Source organism: Melitaea cinxia, chromosome 10, assembly GCF_905220565.1.
Source record: "Melitaea cinxia chromosome 10, ilMelCinx1.1, whole genome shotgun sequence".
NCBI classification, from domain to species: domain Eukaryota; kingdom Metazoa; phylum Arthropoda; class Insecta; order Lepidoptera; family Nymphalidae; genus Melitaea; species Melitaea cinxia.
The window spans coordinates 5,043,856-5,055,716 of record NC_059403.1 but is presented as its reverse complement, the minus strand read 5'-3'; the positions used below and the strand labels follow the sequence as shown (position 1 = coordinate 5,055,716).

The 11,861-nt window shown below is 31.2% G+C and overlaps 1 long non-coding RNA gene across 1 annotated transcript in view; it reads right to left on the bottom strand.

The window, feature by feature from the left end:
* The window catches only part of LOC123657082, a 67,794-nt gene extending 56,146 nt beyond the window's left edge, over positions 1-11,648 (bottom strand). Inside the window, exon 1 of the long non-coding RNA XR_006743650.1 lies at positions 11,622-11,648. This is a non-coding gene — a long non-coding RNA (uncharacterized LOC123657082). The remainder of the gene's footprint in view (positions 1-11,621) is intronic.
* Positions 11,649-11,861: the final 213 nt, after the last annotated feature.

Sequence of the window (11,861 nt, the reverse complement as noted above, 5' to 3'; positions counted from 1 at the left end):
TGTAAAATTTCTTTACTGTTTTCTCGTAAACGTTACTCTGTATTTTTGGTCTATATTGCGAGCATTGCAAAAAAATTCAAAACATTCTTTAACCGAAGGGAGGAAGCGAGTGTAGGTAAGAGTGTAAAAGTAGTTGGTCTCGTCGGCAGCCGAGTGTCGGTAGTATCGGGTCGGAATCAGCGGTCGGAGATGTGGCGATATGGAGTGGCTCGTTATCGCGCTCTCGGCCGCGTCTCCGACACCGTCTCGCGACTGCTGACATCACACTTAACGACGCGCTCGAGTGTTCAGCGAAATGGTCGATACATTCGCTACCTATGTTATTTTTCAACGTTGCGTAGTGACCATTTTTATTTAAAGATAAATATATTGATAATATTAGATACAAAGAAAAGTTTGATTGCCAAAAAAAAATGCACCGGTCTATTTCCGATATTTACATGTATTTATAATTAAATATTAGCTGGGTAGTTACGACAGTAAAGAATATAATCACCCCCTCTCTTCCCGTGGGAGTAAGAGGCGACTAAGGGATAACACAGTCCCACTACCCCCCCCCCCTTGGAACTTATAAAGCCGAACGATGGAGGGATAACCGTCCAACTGCTGGCTTTCAAATACACAGACAGAAGACGGGCAGCAGCGTCTTCCATCGGCCATCAGTTCCCGGCAGCCCTATTATTCCCGGCTAGGATTGCCGATGTAGGTTGGATGAAGATTGTGGAAAACCGGGATATCCGGTGCGAACTCGGGGGCCCTATATGTCCAGCAGTGGATTGCGATAGGTTGAAGTGATGAGTGATGATTAAATATATCAACGTAGCCTGATCCGCACTTGTTGGTATAATTATATTAAAAGTTCGTAGCATAAATCACAATAAAGTATATAAAATAATTATAGTCACGTTTGTTATATTACAAGCAAGAAATATTAATAGAAAGTATTATATTTTATTAAGTAATTGTTCTTAAATTAATTGTTAAAAATAATAATGATTTTAAAATTATTTATTTGTTTACGTAACTGCATAAATTCATAGCTTCGAAAAATTATTAAATCGATATAGATGACAGGACTGACTGAGGTGACTTGTACTAATATAAATACAGCAGTAAACATTACCTATCTCAAAACAATAAGATTAAAATCGAGCTGGAGAGCTACTAAAAATGTAATCTTCGAAGTATGTATAATTTTTGTTATTACTTAAAGTTTTTTGATAACAATTTTCGATTAAAAATATTCTTATATTTAAATTTTGATTTAAAATAAAATAATTCTCATTCGATTCAAACTCAAAGTACTATCATAGATTTTAAAGAGACATTTAACATAATGAAATTTTGTTTGTCTAGAAAGTTTCGTAAATTAGCTTGTAACGTAATTATCAACGTTACTGGAGATGGACGATTGAGACTTTGTTTCAATGTCAACAGAAAACATTATTAAGATTGAGAGGCATCTGCGAGTCACAGTTGGAAAATATTTGCGAGAAGTTAGATCCTTTTGGAAGGCCTTTCTTTTTAACAGTTGCTGACAGTTTATCTATTATTATGGGGGTAAAACTGGCACTTGGAGCCTAATTCTCTTATATAATATACACTACAACTTTTGGATCTACAAGTTGCGAAATAAAATATCTGACAGATAAATTGAAGATATTTTGAGAAAGTTTCGATAATAATGCGATATTGCGAACGATCTCATGGGCTCTGTATTCAAATAAAATTACTCACACTGAATTACTGTAGGCGTTACAGAAACATTTTGAACATATTATTTAATTGAAATTCATTCAATAAATATTTTTATCAATTAGTTAAAATATATGAAAATGACTTGTGCAATAGATGTCACATTTTGTTTTAAACTTTTGACAAATAATTATAAATGGTCAATTTTTAGCGACCCATTTCTTTAATCTCTATATAACTATATTTTGACGTAATCTCCATTTGAATTGTCACAAAACTAAATTCTAGTAAGAAAATAAAGAGATCGATATTTTTAGTAGATTGTTGGAGCAGGCCGTTTATCCAACCCCCAAAGCCCTCTACTTAGTTATTAGCTGTAATTACGTCCATCACATGTTTGTAATACCTTAATATTTCTTATTTTTCATTTAAAAACACTTGATATTTATAGATATCCCTAAATAGATTAAAAAGTTAAAAAAAAAATGAAAAATTTACAATGTTTACAATAAAAAAATATTTTTACTGTAAACATTTGTTTGGGAATATCAAAAACGTCAAACAAATCATCGTTAACAAAATTTTACTCAAGTACTGAAACATTCAGCTCTTTCAACGTTTCGTTAACTTATAAAGTTTCAATTGATAGAAAAAATCGTTCAATTGTGAACGCATTGTTTCTGATCGACGAGTAATTGTCTGTTCTAACTGGCTATTGAAAAAGTGGCAGCGAGTGAACCAGCCTTTTGATGCTTATTACTGTGACTAAACGGAGTAATTGCATTTCGTGAAATGTTAATTGCTTGTTGTTATTACAAGGCTCGGATGTAAATTGTGTTGTCGTAATTATAACTTGTTGTTTCAAGCGTCTAGTTCGGACAGACGCTTACAATAATCTAATCGAAATTAGTCCAAGTTCTAAGATGATGTCGAACGTGAGTCACAGCCGCGTGATGACCGTGTTGACGTTTACGGATCTCTCCCACACATTCCTTAAAACACAGCCTGATGTTTTATAACATTTTTTAACCGACTTCCAAAAGGAGGAGGTTCTCAATTCGACTGTATTTTTTTTAATCTTTTTTTTTTATGTATGTCACTCCAGAACTTTTGACTGGGTGGACCGATTTCGACAAATATTTTTTTAATCAAAAGGTGGTGTGTGTCATTTGGTCCCATTTAAATTTATTTGAGATCTAACAAGTACTTTTCGAGTTATATCTAATAATGAATTTTTACTTGACGCTTTTTTCGTCGACCTACGTTGTATTATACCGCATAACTTTCTACTGGATGTGCCGATTTTGATAATTCTTTTTTGTTTTAAAGTAGATATCCCTAGTTTGGTACCATGATAAGGAAACCAGGATCTGATGATGGAATCCCAGAGAAATCGAGGGAAACTCACGAAAATCTGCAATAACTTTTTACTGGGTGTACCGATTTTAATAATTTTTAATTTATTCGAAAGCTGATGTTTATCATATGGTCACATATAAATTTTATCGAGATCTGATAACTACTTTTTGAGTAATCTTTGATAACGCGTAGTTACTTGACTATTTTTTCGTCGATCTACGTTGTATTACTACGATGTAATTGAAGTCGGTTTTTTTTTTCGTCTGCGAGCAAACACAATTATTTTATTAAGTAATAAGAAATCATATCGGTTCAGAAGCTTAGACTAGTATATAAATTAAAAGTTGACTACTTTCAATAGGGAATCGGCTATAATATCATGCTTGTTACAAAATATGTGACTTGAATATTTACAAATTTTATTCCGTCCAAGAGAGCCCTCGAAGAAAATGTCCGTATCCTTACCATGTAAATTTCATTATTTATCAATGGAATCCAAAAATAGCAGGTTCTCAATTACTCCATTTACTATTTATTTCACTAAAAAGAAATATCTATTTATTATTTTAAGCACATAAAAACTATTAAAATACGAATTTCGAGAGTACAGGTAATTAATATTTTTGAATATGACATTTCAATATCTTTTTCTGTAAGGCAAATAGGGATGTAGTCATAATATTTTTAGAGGTGAATGAGTATAAGTGAATGAACAGCATGAGCGATAAAATAGGCCGTATTCTTTTACCTATATTTAAAATTTTTAAGTATCATAATTTATTAATAAGTTCTAAAACAATGTTACCGTAAAGCGATTTGTTATTATGTTTTATATATTGTGTTTTTTTCTTTTTATTTATGTTGAATGCTTACAAAATATTACAAATGTCAATCTTTTATAGTAAAGTGTTTAATGTAAAGATTTTATTTTATTTTATGAATATTTCTGAATATCAATTTCACCCTGAACATTTTTAACGCTATCCCATATAATATAAAAGTATAGCACATAGCACTGGCATAAAAGTTTACTGTAGTTCACAGGAAAATTTTGTGGGACTTTAGAATGAGACTTAGGATTACCCAATAAGAGACTAACACAACAGTTAGATTTAATTTTTAATATCTTCTGGCGTTCTGCGAAATACAGTAGGTAAATAACATTTTTAATAATCATGGGAGTACATTGGATTTGGCCTTAGTACATCACTAGGCAGTGTCAATGTGCAGAGAGCATTGGATGTACTTATATTGCCAGGCGGATGTTATCCACCGCTGGAAATTGAATTGATAGAGCGAATGGTTCCTAGTTGTATCATGACAGGGGTTGATACCAGCACAAAATGGGATTTCAGTAACGCAAACTTCCCTGCTTTGTATGATTCTTTTTGTAAATACTAATTGGAATTCGATATTTCATATTGACGATTTAGATACAGCCGTTACAGAATTATATTGTCTATTAAATAGTTGCCTGCCAATAGATACCTGCGTTCCTAGTTAAAGGCGTGAGGTTGTACTATCTCGGTACAGTTAAAAGGCGAAAGATTTATGCATTTTGAAGGGAAACCAGAGATCATATATACATCTCATCATCAGAGATATCTCGGTACAGTTAAACTAATGTCTTTTACAAAACGCTACATAAAATTAAAAGCGCACTTTCATATTGTCTTTACAAAAAGAAAAACCTGATCTAGTAAATATCCCGTAAAATTTTCGTATTACATTTACGTTAAATTGAGTATTAAAACTGATTTTCGAAACTACAAAACTATATTGGAGATTAACATAGTTCTAGATCCTTCTTGATTTTGGGGCTATATTGCAGCTAAACGAAAGGGGATAAAAACAAAGTCAATTTCCTATAATGGCGTACCTGTTTCAAATAACGAAGGTGCCCAAATGTTAATGGATTATTTTAGCTCGGTGTATTCTCAACACCCGCCTGATCTTGACCCGCAGGATTCTATGATTTTTTCTTAATGTTCTAGTAGACGATTACAAATAGGAAATTTGACATTAAAGAATTCAGGGAGCTCAAAGCAAAGCGCTCTCCGGATGGTATACCGCCATATATTATAAAAGATTGTAGTTCAGTTTTTACGCAACCGCTATTGTTTATTTTTAATCTTTGCCAAAAGCAGCAAATATCCAGATATTTGGAAAATATCTCGCGTAGTACCGGTACCGGGAAAGGTCTAGTTCAGAGGTGAGCAATTTCAGACCCGTAGCTGTGTTATCAGCGTTTGGTTAGTTATTTGAAACAGTGTTACATCGATTAATAAGTGTTCAGGTAGAGAGCCAACTATCTGATGCACAGCACGACTTTTGGACTTGTTGGTTTACAACTAGTTTTAGCATTTAAATTTGTAATTCTGACAATTATTAAAATATTGGATTTTGTGTCGATATTACTCTTATTGTTTATTCGCTTCAACCGGAACAGTACTAAGATGGTGACGCCATCTTTCGAATGGGTAATACCTATTCATTTACGATTAGTCGGTCACTATCTTTGTTGTCTGTTTTGCAGGGTAATTACACAATAAATACTGTTATCATTTAAATTTATACTTCTAATAATTTTATAAGATTGTATTGTTCTTACTGTGATTATTGTTTGTTAAAGTACCGGAAGAACATAAAGATGGAGACACCATCTTCCGAATAGTTAAAACTAATTTTCTGATTGGACAATCACCAACTTTGTCATGTGTTGGCGGGACTGTTATGAATGTCCTATGAATATGATAATTTGCAAGTGAAGAAGCAGTTATTATTATTAAACATTGTGTGGCTAGCGTTGCTGCTCTATTAGTGGCTTATAATCGATTAGTGTGATAACATATTTAATGTAGTCAAGTGTGTATTGTGAATGAATAACTATAGATTTTAAGTGAGAAATAAATGTTTCATTGAGTGTTCTCAGTCGTGTTCTACATTAGTAACATGTAAGCATTCTACACATAGGTATACCAGGCGATATATATATATACATATTCTATTCCATTACCCTATCCCTTTTTTTATTAAGAGCCATTTCACAAAAATCGGTAACAATCCGCGAAATTGTAATATTAAGACGTCATTAATCTCAGTGTTGGATGCAATAATGTAATTTATATTCTTGAAATATAATAAAGCAACCTTTGTTTTAGTCCATAGTCGGATCAGAATTTTGATTTATATTATGTGTATAAAATTATTAACCTTTTCATCAGCCTCCTCCCTGGGTAAACGGTCGCAATGTATACTTTGAAGTCCTACTTTTCAATAACCTCTACGTTGAAACCATTTTTAAAAAATATCATAATATGTGGAATATAATTTTGTTGCTCACTATCATAGATTTTTATGCCATTTGTATCTCTATTAAACGATAAAAAAATTTAAAGTTACGAATATTTTCCAAATAAGTACAATTTTAAAAGCGATATTTCTCTTAGAAAGCTAAGAAATTTTAACGAACTATCTTCATCAAAGTAAACTTACATCATTAAGGAATACAAAAAATAATAATTAAAAGATGTAATTATTTTTAATACATTTTATATTAAATAATAAAAAGATAGTATATATTACCACGCATCAAGCCCGGTAAATCAGTCGAGCGCTAGCGCTCTTAGAGGTAAGGTCCACGCCAAATTCTGCGCAGCCGTCTCTTTCGCTTACACGCGCCAAGCGCCTGTTGTTATAGCGGATAAAACGCATTTGATACTTTCATAATAAAATATAAATAAAATAAACATATTACGAAAATGACTGTAAATTAATATAATGATAATTTCTGTAAACAAATGTATAATTTAATTTTCTTTTCTCACACTATCAATACAAATAGGCATTTCAATCTGTTTGTCTTGTTATTTGTTAATTAATATGTTTGTCAGTGTCGATGTCATAAAATGCTATTTTATTCATATCGTAAATATTAGATTCATTCGTAAACTGAAAAAACTAAATCAATTAAAAAAAAATTGTTTCATAAAATTGATTTTTTATTTTTATTTTAAATTTATTAACTGTTGTTATATAACATACTTGAAATTTTTAACAAATTAATTATATAAAAAACATTTTATACCATAGTTATTAATTTTTATTATACATTACAAAATGATCACGATGGTCTTTTGGTTGTCACACTATACGTACTAGCAGTACGGCTCGTACGACTCGCGCGATGCGACCAAATTTACCTAAACTTGCAGAGCGTAAAATTGTGAAATGGCTCTTAATTTTTACAAACTCATTTACCTTCATAAAGTCATTTATGTTCATCCCGTTGTTAAGATATAATCAATGTCAAATACGGATCGAGACAAAGGCCCTTAAAGACGATGTTTGGAAATCGCATATCAACAACAATCGTCTCCATCTCGATTCAATATCAGCCGGCCTAGCATGCATACAACGAGATATCTCTTGACGAGAGAGAAAGATTATGTCTACATCGAGTATTTTCTCGATTACCCTAACATGCGCACTACGAGAGACAAAATTCTCTTCCGAAGACTTCGCCTTGTCGAGTAGAGAAACATTATCAACCATAATCACAACTGAATATCATTCTTATTTCTTATGTCGTAAAGTTGAATTTACAAGGTTATTGACCAATTTCAAACGAGTGACACATGTTTTATTTAAAAATGTTCTCGGCCTTTTGGCTAAGATAAAAAGTGTATATCTAATTTAAAAAACTCTAATATGGAAAATAAAACGGCGTAAGTAAATGAATTTAATTATATATGTAAAACAATATGCTCGTGTTGTGCTTTATATCTTGTCGCACATTAGATAATTGTAATTCTATCACGCATTGTTTGTTTGTTTTTTTTTTTTTTTTTTTTTAATTTTTAAAATTTTTTGAATTTTTGATTTTTTTTTTGATTATTGATTTTACTTTTATTCTATTTAATTTTATTTTTAGTTATTGATTTTTTTAACATAATTTTGTTTTGTTTTTTATTCTGAATGTTGTCTTGTCTTGTTGTACTAACCCAATATGGACTTATACTTTGGTCTAAAATAAAGTATTATTATTATTATTATTATTTAGAATAAGAAGCAACAGGGCGCAAATACGTTTTTTGTGTCATTATATGGCACACTTCACTCGACTTTTCGCATTTCCCGCTCTTCGTATACCGAAATTATATAATTATAATAGGGAAACGCCATGGTATACAAAAAATAGGCACCCGGTTTTATTTATTTTTTATTTATCGTCTTTCTCGTCGATAATATTGAAGACGAGAAGTTTCTCTTCCTAAAACGACAAAATTCGACAAAATTACGATGTCATGTTAGCTTCCGTAGAGATAAATATCACAGATCACTAAAATTTAATGATTATCTCTTCTTGACGTAACGAGAAGAGTATCGCGTGCACGCATGTTAGCTACTGTAGATATAAAGAGATAATACGAGAAAAGGGGTCGACAAAATTTTGTCGTGGCGTGCATGCTAGGCCTGCAGGTATACCGTCTACGTACAGATCTACGCCTCAAGTGACACTAGACTTGGTCTCAAAGGCGAGTGTTTGCCCCTTTGTCTTACTGGGCAATTAGTGCAGTACGTTCATTTAATTCTATCGGTCGATTAGTAGCGGCCCAGAAGGCTATTAATTGTGAAGCCAATTTGTAAGAGCCGGCTCGAGCGCCATCACAGGGACGCTCGTTCCGTTTGATCGTATTCAACTGTTATTACAATTACTATCTGAGCATTTTATATAATTAACACTGAATACGAGATGATCAATTGCGATTTAATTAATATTTCAATAAAGATATATTACATACATATCAAAAAATTGTTTATTAGTAATCTATAACTTTGATCTTGAATACGAGTAATTTTTAATAATAATAAAATTGTTTTGTATCTTACAGAATTCAGCCCGCATTCGCCGATAACCGTCTAAATGCATCAAGGAAACTCTTTTCTGAGACATCACAGAAACTTTGTGTTTACTTCGGAAACGATGAAAGAGTTGAGAACTTGATGAATTATGTGAGGGAGCCCGCATATCAACTCCGTACAACTTTTATATTAGAAGATCGAATTTCTTGTTGATAATATTAGCTTCGAAACTCTTATACCTGAGTAAAACTGGTGGGACGACTGAACTCCAAATACATAACGTACTCCAACGATATTAAATAACGAATTTGATGAGATTAACTTTCATTTACATTTCACTTTACAATTGGGGTTTATTATGACCACTTGTTATTTTAATTAACATACTGAAGCTATATGTTTATGTACCTTCGGATATGAACTTTTTTTTTTAGTAATTATTAGCAAAATAACATTGTATTTAAACTGCTAGCCAGCGCGCCGACACGATTCTAACATTGTGAAAAAAAAATGTAAGCTTGGCGCTTTTTCAAGCTCTTTCGTCGTTCCGTAAGGCAGCAGGACAGTAAGTCCCACTTAGACGACAAAGCTATGAATCGTACTGTGATCGCCCCCTTTGCAATCCGACTCCTTTTGTTTCATTATTGAAACGTCCTAAGCGTTGTCTTCGGATTGTCATTATTTTCTTCGTATTATATTCAATGTTTAAGTGGTCGTTGTGTCGATAATAGTGTTGAATAATTGTTTTAACATTTCATTAAGGAAAAAAGACTTATTTTCTTTAAATAAAGTCATAAAATTTTAAAAAGCACAATCGATTTAAAATCTTATCGAATTTTATATAAAACTAAGAAAATAGAAATATATTGTACCTATACATGTATCATTACACACTATACATCGAACGTAATAATTCATAATAAACTAATTAAAATACAACAAACAACAAATAAAAATCACACTACAATGCCAAACAACGACATTAAAACATAATAGCTCTTATGACGAAACATAAAGAGTATATTTTAATAGAGATCTAGTGTCGTAGCGTTTGTCGCTTACGTCTTTGTTCGGCGCGAGGGCGGTATTAGCGCAATGTCGCATCTTCAGAGGGCGGCGAGATCAAAGGATAGGTACACAGCAACCGCTCCCATTGATGTCGCGCACAAAGGGAATTGATTGTTGCAAACCTCTTTTAAAAAAACCTAGATATAAAGAGAAAGGATCGATCATACGTCCACCTTTATATATTTACAGGCTTTGACAGAAAACTGATTGAATTTGTTGTGTACTTGTTACTTGAGTAACTGATATCACGCAATTCCAATTAAATATAATTTAGCCTTTTTTATATATAATATAACAGAACACATTTCATTCAAATTTACATCAAGCTAATTCAAACATTATATTTGTAGAAACGTAAATTTTTAAAAGCATTTAAAGTTTGTGAAGTTATATTTCAAAGGCTTTACGAAGATGTAAAGAACAACCTTTCATCTCTTATTGCCTTTTTGAGGACCGAACGAAAATAGAATAATATATTTTTATGTAAAAATCACATTTTATCTACACAAAACAAAATGTGACATTTCAAGAAATTTTAAATAGTTTTATTTAATGTTGGTTTCTATTGCTTACAATAATAAAAATGTAGTGTCAAGTTTATTTCTTTTGTTTGGTGTGTATATCAACTATAATTATTGGATTAAAAAAAAATGTTTTAGACATTTTCAATAGAGTATAAAATTGTTTTATTAACACTAATATAAAGGTTAAAATGTTATGTGATTTTAATTTAAGCGTTTGTTTTACTTAACGCTGTATAGTTTTTGAATACACATAATTATTATTAGAAAAAAATAGTAATCTTAATCATAATAGTTGTTATGAAATTTAGATTAGTTTTGCTAATTAATTAAATATTTATTATAGTGTACAAGTTAATACCAGCATAAATAACATTTTTTATTAATCAGAAACATCGTGTGTATATACATTGTGATTTCTATTAGATTTTAATCCCCTCAAATATGAACAAATAATAATATCTATAACATATATTTATTTGTGAATAAGTTTAAAAAAAATTAAATATAATTGAAATTATTACAATACTACATTGAAGTAAAAAGTTTGGTTCTATATCATTGTGTAATTGTTTCATAATAATAATTTACTTTAACTATGATATATAAATATTTACTTTAAAATGTGTATCTGTATAGGTATACAATATTTGTATAGTCAAATACATTATCAAAACACATGACTTAAGTTAAAAATGTGTGTTAACTATTAGTTTTACGAATATATCTGACAAAGAAATAAATTCAAAAGTTCACAACTATCATGTTTATTTGTCCTATATACTGAGTTTGAAGTTACGGCAGGTTATTAGGTAAACAAAGCAGGTAAAAAAATATACGAGGGAGGTAAAAAATACGAGAGTAATCAATAAACAATAAGCTATAAATACTTTCAATACACGAAAACGTTAAAACTTTTTAGCATATACTAGATATTTGAGTAGACTTGACATAACCTTACACGAAAGTATTTTTAACCAATATCTTTTCCCAAAGTCCCGTAACCCATACAAATAAAGATAATTACTAAGTTCAAGAGCGGTTAAATAAGCTTTAATGCGTAAAGCGTTAATTTTAGAAGTCGTAATCTTGAAATAAGCTTCGGTTTCTTACCTCGTTGACACCTGAATTCTCAACAGATCCCAGAGTTTGTTACAACTTTTCACACTTAACTTTAAATTTTCTTATGAAAACCTTTACACCTTATATGAATTTGGCACTTCAAGTAACTTTTTGAAAAGTCTTTTCACTTATAAACAAACATGAAACAAGAGCTTTCCCTTTAAAAACAAAAAGTTATCCACACACGATTGACGTTGCTTTCGCCATGGTGTTGATGGACGTGAGCGCCAT